The following is a 12,500-nucleotide window of genomic DNA, read 5'->3' on the forward strand; positions in this document are numbered from 1 at the left end:
CCCTTAGCTGGACATGTGGATTAGTCGTAGTCATAGTTGTAGTAGTAGTCGTAGCAGTAGTTTAGTTAAGTTGGCTATCCTATCTGTAAGCGCGTGTGTTTTGCTGAATGATGTTAAATCCCTTGGCAAGTTTCAAAAAGAGTAGGCCATTGTGTCATTGTATGGTTGTCAATTTTCAATTCTATGCTTGCTGTCGTCACTTTGCTGGCTTGTCGTGCCAGGGAAATAGAAATTCTGTCGGGACGATTATGTGGATTGCAAGTGAAAGATTTGGTCTATTTCTGAATGTCACAAAGACAAAGGTAATGATCGTGAACCAATTGGAGTAGAATCCAATTATTGGAGCAGATGGAGAATAAGTCGAGATTATAAACCAGTTCAATTATTTAGGAGCCACTGTAGCAAACGACGGTGGAGGTTCAACGTACATACGAAAAAGATAAGGAATGGGGGAAAACCAATCCGCGAGTGTGATGACAAAGTAATGGAAAGATCAAAGCATCAGTGAACCCGCTAAGATTTGATGAGTTTCAAAAAAAAAACCTCATTTTCCGGATTCCAACATCCATATGTGAAACATGGACAATAAATGCAACGGATTGAAAGAAAATCCTGGCTTTTGGATTGTGGTGCCAACAGAAGCTGCTGCATATCCCTCGAGAGCCAGAAGAACCAACGGAATCGTATAATGGAGGAAATTAAGGAATGAACAAAGCTGTGCACTACAACAGATCCAGAAAATTACCATATGTTGGACACACAAGATATGAAGGTGAAGACATGTGAAAGACGATGATGCAGGGTAAATTGGAATGGTGTCGAAGTAGAGGCAGACCAAAGTTCAGATGAACAAATGGCCGAAAAGGTCCACTTGGCACGTTGGTGAGCGAATGTTGCGTTACGCGACGCAGTGGCGCGGTCTCTTCATGAACGTCGATATTGATCAACGACGAAAGGAACGATAATGTCGAGTCTGCAGGAGACCAACATGGCTGACCATGACAATATGGCGCGAGGAGACAGACCAACGCGAGCCAGCACCGACTTCCAAACGATTCCAAGAGTGATGGAAAAAAACTTTTGGCACCAAGTGAGAAAAATGTTCCGCCAGAGAAGGGTGCAAAACCATTGAGCATTTGTTCGAGGGCAACCGACTTCAACACCACAGCATCATTAATTAATGTTTAATTAGTTTATTTATTTGTTTTTGCAACAAAAAAAAAATGATGATCCCGAGAGGTCACCTGCACAGTATCTTCGCTTCGGCGGCCTATATGGTGTTGAATCCAGAGGTTTCCTTGAATAATTAAAAAAAAAAAATTCCTTTTGATCCCAATCAAGGAAAATGCATGAAAATCTGCTGACGAGTTGCCGAGGCGAGAAGAGCATAGCTCCGAGTGTTTTGAAGTACAAGAGATCTTGCGACCTTCGAAGCAGCCCACCGTGCTGCGCAGAACAGGCTGCCTAGCCGAGGCAGGTGTAATAAGATTCAGTCGGGTGAAGGTTAACGTCAAAGTATCAGCTCTCGCTCTCTCCCGAGCATAAAAAGCAGTGAGCCGAGGCAGGCTCCGCTGCCCGCAGTCTTCTGTTTTACTATCGCGTTAAGCCTTTTTCTCCTTCCCTTCTCTCTTGAGGTTATTGTTGAGTTTGATCGGTGTTTCACAGATTGATAGGATCTATATATGGGATCCTTGAGGGAGCCTGCATCGGCAAGGGTCAGACGATGACAAACATTGAGTGAAGTTGATAGCTTTGATTCAACTGAAGTTTTACTTGAGGTTTACCTGTGTTTGAACATGAATAGATAAATCGAGTCGGGAAGTTGATATCGTAGTGCGACAATAGTGTGATGCTCAAAATGCCAGATTGTTTAATCGCACATCAACTGAAAAGGTGGGGGACGGAGGGAAATATGAAGGAAGGACATCCACGTTTCTGAATCACCTGTTTTTTCCTGCTTTTAATGCATTTGCTGATAATTCAGAGGGTGAAAAGGTAAATAATTATGAAATTCCTGGTGAACGAGAATATCAAGCGTGTCGAAATTTCAGGTCATTGGATGCACCGTAGGTTTATGATTGCCCGTCAAAGTATCCTCTATTAAAGGGCATCTTGGGGACAAAGAGTTCAATAAATGACAAACGAGGCGAGTAAAAGAATGGTACGTTCTGCTTCCTTGCTTGATGTTCAGCATTTAAAAGGATAAGAGCACAGATAATCCTCATAGGTTGGCATCCACGAGGAGGAGATTCCTCCTTAGGAAATGTCCAGCGAAGAGTGGTGAGGAAGGCCTCATTGGTACCCAGAGTACCCTGGGCTGTGACTGCACTTCTCCCCCAATCTCATATGGCATTTACAAAATGATGTAATCCCCAAAATGCTCCAAACTGGCGTATTTTGTGGCAAAATCAAATGTATTATGCGGGATAAGGATTGATACTTGGAATAGCTCACCAAGCTTCTGAAGGAAGTCAGAAATATTTGGGAAAGTGTCTGAGAGAAAGTGCCTCTGCACAACGAAAGACTTGGATGGCTTTCTCAGCTCGCCGAACGGGTAGCTGCCTGTACTGCAAACTCCCGACCAAGTGTGGCGGTGGAAGGCCCAAGGAGAGTGGACGTGTATTACACAAACCCGCAAAGAATCGCTACCAGTGAATGGACTGTGTATCTGGACTCGGTGCTTCTGAACACCGATGGGAAGGACATATCTGGGACATGTGCATGTACAGAGTGAGTTTGAAATGATATTTACTCTCAAGCATGTTTGAAGGAGGAGATTGGGAGCTGGATGTGCTGTGAAGGCCATTTTCAAGAAGTGGGTAGACTTCTTGTTTAAGAATTGTCCAGACATTCCGTTGGCTCAATACAACATAAATCTTCAAAAAAACCTTCCAAGATATATAACTTGTAAACTTATAAGTTACCTCCCAGTCATCTGTCGAGAATTTCCCATCCAATAACACTCATTAAACTTTGGGATATCATCGCTGATCTGGGGAAACGAGAGACACAAAAGTGCCCGTTTGTCAATGAGAGATCCAAAAGTGCCCATCTTTTGATTATTCTTATTATTATTATTATTACTAGTGCGGGCCCGAATGTGCATGCCCATAGGTGAGTGCCAGTATGTGCAGCCTCTCTCTCTCTCAAACCTCGAAAAGGCACATCCGCGGGTCCCCAGCAATATTCCTGGCAAGTTTCAATCGTGCAAAAGAAATAATAAATAAATAAATAAACATTAATTGTGATGTCATTCGTGATGTCATAGCACCGTGTCCTGTCATTGGTCGACAGATAAATGGCCGTAACTTGGGAACCGCTCGTCCAATTGAATTCAAACCTCGAAAAGGCACATCCGCGGGTCCCCGGCAATATTCCTGGCAAGTTTTAATGAGATCGGACCGGCGGTAGTCGAGAAACGGCGGTCGCAGACAGACAGACACACAGATTGCTGGAATTAAAGATAGATTAATCTTTTCTGACGGTCTAACTCAAAATTGGTTTCAGCCATGAACTTGGTTTAAACACCAACCGACTGAATGTTATCGTGGAAAGGTGCAGACTGATCGAAATTTTAATAGCTTGAAAGGATTCCACGAAAAGTATGCAAAACGGCATTCCTTTGTAAGGGAATAGGAAGGGAACGGGTAGGCGGACTACGACTGTCAATCAACCTGATGGGGGCGGGGCCACCAAACAAATTTGCCCAAGGGCCAATCAGACCAATATGGCTGTGGATAACGGTGGAATATTATCAGGAAGTCGGTAGACTCCCTATCTTATGTATTCTAGGATGCTCCCAAGAGGTTGATCAGCTGTCTCAGTGCGCCTGCCATGTTTGTGCAGTGCAGACACGGGGCCAATCGACAGCAACAACAACACACACACACACACACACACACACACACACACACACACACACACACACACACACACACACACACACACACACACACACACACACACACATATTTTGATAAAGTACATACTATTTAGCATGTTAGATAAAGTATGTAAAGTTTATCCTACAACATTTGTAAATCAGTAGTAGAACATAGTTAACTCGAAGGGCACTTGGTGGAGCGCATAGCTCCGCCACGTAATACCTGATCCACGAGAACATATCGGGCCCAATATATTTTTGAAATATCTTGCAATACAGCAATGTCGTTTTTGGCCCGATCTCTCAATGGTGAAAAATCACTTTAAGAATTAAATAATTCTCATATCCGGATTCGGATCTTCATCTATATCTAACAAGTTCGTCCTTGTCACACACTGAACCTGTCCACAAAATTTCATCCGGATCTGTCCTCAACTTTTTGAGATATCCTGTACACAAACAAACACACAGTGAGGGGTTAAAACATAACCTCCTTCACCTTCCGTGGCCGAGGTAATAAACACTCTTGCCACATACTCTTCTTCGCAAAACACTTTAGAACTAGAAATTACCGTTACATCAATTTAGTGGCTAAATTAGCTTCAGCAAAGATTATGCTTCACTTCAAATTCCTCTTTTGTACCCATATCATTCCACCCCGGGGGGGGGGGGGGGAGACTGCTCATGTTTAATACGACACGAATCTTAACAACAACAAAAAATTCCATACATTAATATTGAAATTCTCCAACATGTAAACACACTTCCCCCAAAAAATTAAAAAACAAGTACCAGTAAAACATTTTTTAAAATGCAGGGGGTGTGTGTGTGTGTGTGTGTGTGTGTGTGTGTGTGTGTGTGTGTGTGTGTGTGTGTGTGTGTGTGTGTGTGTGTGTGTGTGTGTGTGTGTGTGTGTGTGTGTGTGTGTGTGTTCTATCCAAGGCCAATGTTAGAATATACAAACAGTATATCCAAGGTACGAACCTGACACCTCTCATTCAAGGATATTTCCCGATATTCCGTGAGTCCGATTTGCATCCAGGAATACAACAATTAAGGTTAAACACCTTGAAATTGCCACTCTTTCGTTTAAATGCTGAAAATTATGTTTAAAAGACTATTTCGATGATGCATTTCGCCCTAGCATCAGCAGGCTAAGTGTCCGTGACAGCAGAAGTGAGTTACTTATCCGGTTGTTGGTAAGTTGAAGAGTTATTGGCTCAAATGCATGCTTAATGTAATCTCATGGCAATCATTAATGCTGTTCTATCTTCATCACTGGATGTTGACATTGTGGTTTTTAAAGCATTTATAAATGAAGATTCAACTTTTTTTTTTAATTGTTGACTTCTGAAAATAAGAAATACAAGTCTGAAGATGATGATGGTTCACGAGCGGTATTTGACGATGTAGGTTATTTCAGAAGTCAAGGATGAGACGATGTGATAATGTTTGACCAAGTTATAAAAATGATCAACATGATGTGGTACGAGTGACAGGTTATAAGCTGCAAAATGTCGAAAACCCGGTTTCGTTCAACAACTTTAATAATTTGACCTTTGCATAACCTTTAAAGGTCACAAAACAATGTTGTGGACATTAAAATAAGGAAACAGGATACGTGCTATAGCTTAATGGAGTTAGGTCGTCGAAGGTCGAAAACCTGGTTCGATTCCCACAACTTTGAAAATTTCACCTTTGTGAACTTTAAAGGTCAAAGGTCAAGGATTATGACCTTTGGTGCAAAACTTCCTCTGGAACATTCCAGGAACAATATAACGTCATATAGGCTATATGGCATTTCACACTCCTCGGATTATCCATACTTTCATGACATCAGCGTAAAAACAAACTTGAAGGGGGCGCCACGGGCAAGGTGGTCGAGATAGAGAAAAATGTTTTCAAGACTTTCGGTGGGGAATGACCTCAAGATTATGCATAAAAAATATTGTCATCCTAGCTCTCAAATTTGGGCAGTTGTCTGATTTTTATGTCAAAATTCGAAATTGTCTAAGTTCATGACCTTGTGACCTTGACCTTGTGACTAAAATGAAAAATCGAGCTCCGTGGGGCTATGCAGGTGCCATTGGGCTAACCAAATACCGAAACCCCTGCCAGATTCGACAAACCCCCTCGGAGAAGATGCAAATTGAAATCGGCTACCCCCTAAATACACAATTCGCAATTTTCTAAGTTTGTGACCTTGTAGCCTTGACCTTGGGACGAAAATGAAAAATCGAGCTCTATGGGGCTATGCAGTTGCCATTGGGCTAACCAAATACCAAAACCACTGCCAGATTCGACAACCCCCTCAGAGAAGATTGATTTTGATGTCAAAATCGCAATTTTCTAAGTTCGTGACCTTGTGACCTTGATCTTGGGACGAAAATGAAAAATCGAGCTCCGTGGGGCCATGCTGGTGCCATTGGGCTAACCAAATACCAAAACCCCTGTCAGATTTGACGAACCCCCGAGGAGAAGATGCAAATTGAAATCGGCTACCCCTTAAAAACACATGTTTTTTGGGCGTGGCTCCGTCCATAATGGGCGCACCACACCCATTTTCAGGAAAACACAACTAAATCATGATATAAACCTCCACCAAAATTTCATCAGGATCGGATCAAAACCCACGGAGCTATGCTCGGGACAGACAGAAAGACAACAATAACGAATATAGTGGTCACTTATATTTTTCGTGAACCAACAAACCATTCCAAGTCTCCTGGGTTTAGTTTTGCAGATCGTCTTGCGCAAGACTATTTTGTGATTTGTTAGTGGGAGTACCAGGACTCCTTTTTTTTGGCAAAGCAATTGATAGAATTAACAGGACGTTGATCGAAGTATACTCTAACTGCCCGAGAAAGTAAGGAGACGCTGACGATTGGGGTGTTAACGCTGACACAAGGACACAAGGAAACTAGACGCAGGTAGAGACCATTCAGCCAATCATGCCTGCGCCACATCATCGTCACGTCACCACCACACCAATTTATCAACACAAGATCAAAATAAGGAAAAATACAAAATGTTTTTATTATTATTCGGTGTTTTTTGTTTATTTTTTTTTCTTTCCAGGCGAGAGGGCATGGGCTTGGGTAAAAAAAAAAACACATCAACCACACAACACCCCTTGATGAGACCCCCTCCAACAGCACTCCGTACACTTGCACACAATCGTCCATCATTGCTCAAACTACCGAAAAGTCTTATCAACATCCCCAACCCCTCTAGCTCCATAACTTCCAGATACCTATCTCTTTCTAATTTAAATGTATCTACTGTTTCTGCTGCCACGACCTTTCCAAGGAGACCATTCCATGCATTAACTACTCTCTGAGTAAAAGATTCCGACTTGACTGCCGTCTTTACTCTCAGGCTACAGCCCGTGGTCCTATCACCTGGACCTTTCAGACAATTATTTTGTTCTGACGAAGGGTTAACCCTTGAATCATCAGCTTCTCCTTGCTTCGCATGGCGGAACCAAATGCTTAGCCATCTCGTTCATCTGACCTGTCCCCAATGGACTACATTTTATGGGGCTATGTAAAACTGTTGATCACTCATCAAAACCACATTCTTTGGATGAACCTAGGACTATTATCACAAATGCAATTCATGAAACGGCTCTGCAGCAACTGCAGAATGTTTTCAACAAGTGGGAAAATCGAATTGAACGATGTATTGCCAAAGATGGCAGTTATGTTGAAGCCTAAAAGTTTTAACTGTATTTTGTAAAAAAAATCTTGCGAGTTGTGCTTTTAATGTGCATTTCAAAAGTAATAAAAGTTCAAAGTTGCACAAGGACTTTATGGACACCCTGTGTATACCAGCTCTCTCTCTCTCTCTCTCTCTCTCTCTCTCTCTCTCTCTCTCTCTCTCTCTCTCTCTCTCTCTCTCTCTCTCTCTCTCTCTCTCTCTCTCTCTCTCTCTCTCTCTCTCTCTCTCTCTCTCTCTCTCTCTCTCTCTCTCTCTCTCTCTCTCTCTCTCTCTCTCTCTCTCTCTCTCTCTCTCTCTCTCTCTCTCTCTCTCTCTCTCTCTCTCTCTCTCTCTCTCTCTCTCTCTCTCTCTCTCTCTCTCTCTCTCTCTCTCGCCCCCTGCTGGTCGTTGGTGAGTCGTGCATGGGTGTGGCGTCATGGCGGCTCTGTGTGTGCAGCTGTGAGTACTGTGCTGTGTTAGTGTTGTTTTTGTCCCTATTTCGCTTCCCTCTGTGTCCCTGTACGTGTTTCTGGAGTTTTTTCCCTGTTTCCCTTCCTGCTGAGACGAGAGAGAGAAGGAGAGCGCGCACGGTAGGTGCTTTGTGGGTTTTCCTTGAAACCTTCGGGTTTCTGGGCCTACTTTTTCATCTGCCTTGTTTTCATAGGCCTGCCGTTTATCGGTGGTTTAGCTTCTTCCTTATACTCTTCCTTTCCCTTATACTTTATTTGACCCCACTTGCTGGTTGCTTGTGACGGTTTTCCTTTGTTAAACTTAAACTTCTCTTCTTTTGCTTTAAGCTATGGCAAACGGACGTTTGCACAATAGTGTGTACGAGTCACTCACTCGGAAAAATGGAGTGACAATTACTCCACCTGATGGAGTTAGTGTTGAGAACGTGGTGATGGCTCTGGGAGAGCTCGTAGGAATCGAGAATGTTCTCGCCGCTTCGAAAATGAGCCAACGTGTCGTGGTTTTCTTGTCGGAGGAGCGACACGTGGCTCAGGCGGTCGTTAACCGGTCTATCCGTTCCGCCGGACGTCTTCGTTAACGTTAGTTATCTCGATACGATGGCGGTAAAATTAACACTGTCTAACATCCCGCCCTTCTTCTCGAGTGAGGAGATTGTAGCTGCATTAAGCGTTTTTGGCACAGTTGTATCACGAATCTCCATGATTCCACTTCGTCTGCGCTCTGACGCTTCGGTTCGCCACATCATGTCGTTCCGTCGTCATTGCTATATCATTCTAAAAAACAACACTCAATCGCTCAATGCAGTTATGACTTTAAAAAATAAAAACCGCAATTACCAGATTTATATCGCAACGGAGACCACAACTTGTTTTATCTGTGGTGAATCGGGACATTTAAAAAGCGATTGCCCCAAGAATATATTAAGTGGCATATCTAGTGTGATCGAACCCATTGAGACGAATAGTGGTATATCTAGAGTTGGGCACGTTGGTGACGCTTCAAACTCGAACAATCTGCCTGGGCCGTCGAGAGTGGAGGTAAATCCCCCCCTGACAGATGACGAAAGCTTCACCGTTGTTCCTTCAAAAAGGAAACATAAATTGAAGCATTTAAATGATAACAATAGTCAAGATGTGACGGCGAGCTGTGCAAAAAAGATGACGCCGGCTGCCGAGAATAATGACTCGTGTTTGGAAGCAACAATAGATGCTCTTTTTAAAACGAAAAATCGATTTGATGTAATTGCTCCAGAGGATGATGACTTTTTTGTCGGTGGGGTTGTTGAACATGAGGAGGAGATTGGTTTTATGCAGCAGGGAGCACACGTGACCACTCCCATAGTCACAGGCACCTTGGATATTAACACCGAATCCACTGTAACCCCCCTCCCTGAAAAGACCAACAGTGAAATGTGTACCGTTTCTAAGTCACCAATTACTCCAAACCTGGTTGAATCAGGGTGTAAAGCTTCAACTAGTGAAACACCAGGTTCATCTCAAGCGGAATATAACGTTCCTTCCATTAGTATTCTTCCTCCTCCCCGTTTTCTTCACCCTCCCACTCCTCCTCCTCCTCCCCCTCCCACTTCTAATCTTCTTCCTCTTCCCACCCCTCCACTTCCCCCTATTCCACCTCCCCCCACTCCTCCTCCCTCCACTCTTCCTTCCCCGACTCCTCCGACTCCTTCTCCCCCTTTGGAAGCGGAATGTGAGGCTTCCCTTATTAAACCATCAGCTCCATCTTTGGAGCATAACGATAATGTAATGGACACCAATCAGTACTCGGATTATGATTCGGACGGGGCCTCATCACTTGCTTCTTGTGGCAGTGCTGAAGCATGGAATGATCCAGTTTCCCAAGATTCGGAGAGTGTTACCAGTGTTCCACCTGCCGATATCATAAAGTTTCTTCATGACACCTTTCGTAAGAAACATGTTAAAATTAAAAACTTTTTCCCTGACTTATCCGGCTTTATAATCTCTGCGAAGCTTTTGCTCCTCAAAGCCGGACAGCTTGGTGTGACGGAATCACAAGTGTATCGACTCCGGAAATGCATCCTTAAAGCAAAGAATGAGCTGCAGACACAGAGAGACTAAGTTTTTGACACACCCAAACTCGATGTTAGCCTATGGCCTTCTCTATAGCGAGTTTAAATATTAATGGGGGACGCTCCTCCATCCGTAAAGCAGAAGTTAAACAGTTTGTTGAGACCAATCACATTGATGTTTTGCTTTTGCAAGAAACAAGATGCAGCTCCTCTTGTGCAAGTGAATGGCAAAGGATAATGAGGGGAAAATGGTTTTTTAGTAGTCTGGAACACCCAAGGGCTGGGGTGGCTGTTTATATACAACCTTCCTTTTGCAGTCCCAGTGTTGTTTTTAATGAGATTATCAAAGGGTATTTAATTTCACTCACCTTCACGCATAATGGCTTTAAACACACCTTACTGAATGTCTACGCACCTAGCGATAGCACAGAGAGACTCGCCTTTTACACACACTTAGAAACGTCTCTTGTACACATTGATTTTGATGGACTTGTCTGCTTGGGTGGAGATTTTAACTGCACGATGGACCCCACCATTGATCGTAATGGAGAGGAGCCGCACCCAGCAAGCGCAGCACCTTTGTTGAGAGCCTTGTCCAAGTTCTCCCTGGTTGATGTGTGGAGAATCCGCAATCTTTCTCTCCGCCAATACACGTGGAGTCGGTGTTCAAAAGGCCACGTATCACTTGCAAGATTGGACCGTTTCTACATCAACAGTACCTTTTTAAATGTTGTGAGCAATATGGACATTATTCCGAGCGGCTTCTCAGACCATCACATGGTCGCACTTCGTATTCACCAACCAGTTCGGAATCGTGGTGCTGCCTACTGGACCTTCAACGCAAGCCTCTTGGATGACCAACTGTTTGTCGATGCCTTTGGTGTGTTCTGGAGAGCCTTGCTCCAATGTAAAACTTCCTTCCCCTGCCTTGGAAAATGGTGGGACAACGTTAAAGTGCAAATAAGATCCTTTTGCCAACAATATGGAGCCTACCACACCAAATATGACTCTGCCCTTCAATCCTTGCTTGCCAAAGAAATATTATATTTGCAGACCAACCTCTTGGCCTCAAATCATGAAAGAACTAACCTCTTGCTGGCAAAGAAAAAAGCTCTTCTTGCTGGACTTTGTGCAAAGCAAGCCAGAGGAGCGCTGATTCGTCTCCGACTGGAGAATTTGTGCTACCTGGACACCTCCTCTAAGTTCTTTTTTGGACTGGAAGATCAAACAAAGAGAAGTCAGCAGATAACTTCAGTAAGGACAAAGGAAGGAAGGATAACACACAATCAAAAAGATGTCAGAGCCTCACTCAGACACTACTTTACTGAACTTTATCATGCTCCGAAAATTGACAACAAAATGGTAACAGTGCTGACTTCTTCCTTACCTACCTTGTCAAAATCTGCAGTTCTACAAATGGACAAGGAAGTAACTTTGGAGGAACTCCAAGCTGCTCTTCAAACTCTACCTCGGGTAAGGCCTCCGGCCTGGATGGAATTCCTGCGGAATTTTATAAAACCTTTGGGACCTCCTCGGACCAGAACTACTTGAGGTTATCATCGACGGTCGACGATCAGGCGCACTGCCATTAGGCTGCCGGAGGGCTGTCCTCGCCCTTATCCCCAAAAAGGAGACCTTCAGCAACCACACAACTGGCGTCCCATCTCATTACTCTGTGCAGACTACAAAATATTTTCCAAGGCCCTTGCCAACCGCCTTAAAGCCATAATCGAGGAGATCGTACACCCAGATCAGTCTTACTGTGTCCCGAAGAGGACAATTCATGACAGTATCTTTATTGTGCGTGATATAATTGACATCTGTTCTCTTGAACAAAGAAATGTCGGGTTGGTGTTCTTAGATCAAGAAAAGGCCTTTGATACCATTGATCATTTTTATCTTTTCTCTGTTTTACGGGGGTTTGGTTTTGGGGAAAATTTTATCTCTCATGTGCAGTTACTGTATAACAACACTTTTAGTCTCTTAAAGGTTAACAACATTTTATGTCCCCCTTTCCCGGTTAATAAAGGCATTCGTCAAGGGTGCCCTCTTTCTGGCCTCCTGTACTCTCTTGCGATTGAGCCTTTACTCGTTCGGTTGCGTGCACATCTTCTTGGTTTCCTTCCTCAACCAATGGCGAACCCGTTTAAAGTGATTGCTTATGCAGATGATCTTTGTGCAATCGTTCGCTCGAATGAGGACGTCTCAGCCTTGGTCCGTTGCATTCATGAATTTGGTTTGGCAAGTTCCACAAAAGTGAACTGGGGAAAAAGCAGAGCTCTCCATCTTGGTCCACAAAATGGCGCCATTCCTCCGACTCTTCCCGAGAAACTTAAATGGGAAAGGGATGGAATTCTTTACCTAGGCGTCTTTCTTGGAACTGAGAACTTCATTTTAAAA

The 12,500-nt window shown here is 43.6% G+C and overlaps 1 protein-coding gene across 1 annotated transcript in view; it reads left to right on the forward strand.

Moving 5' to 3' along the window:
* The window catches only part of LOC147019012 (uncharacterized), a 39,632-nt gene that overhangs the window by 2,510 nt on the left and 24,622 nt on the right, over positions 1-12,500 (forward strand). The gene's annotated exons all lie outside the window — the stretch shown is intronic.

The sequence above is a fragment of the Eptatretus burgeri genome, chromosome 10, assembly GCF_056783735.1.
Source record: "Eptatretus burgeri isolate ZD-2024b chromosome 10, Ebu_testis_v1, whole genome shotgun sequence".
NCBI classification, from domain to species: domain Eukaryota; kingdom Metazoa; phylum Chordata; class Myxini; order Myxiniformes; family Myxinidae; genus Eptatretus; species Eptatretus burgeri.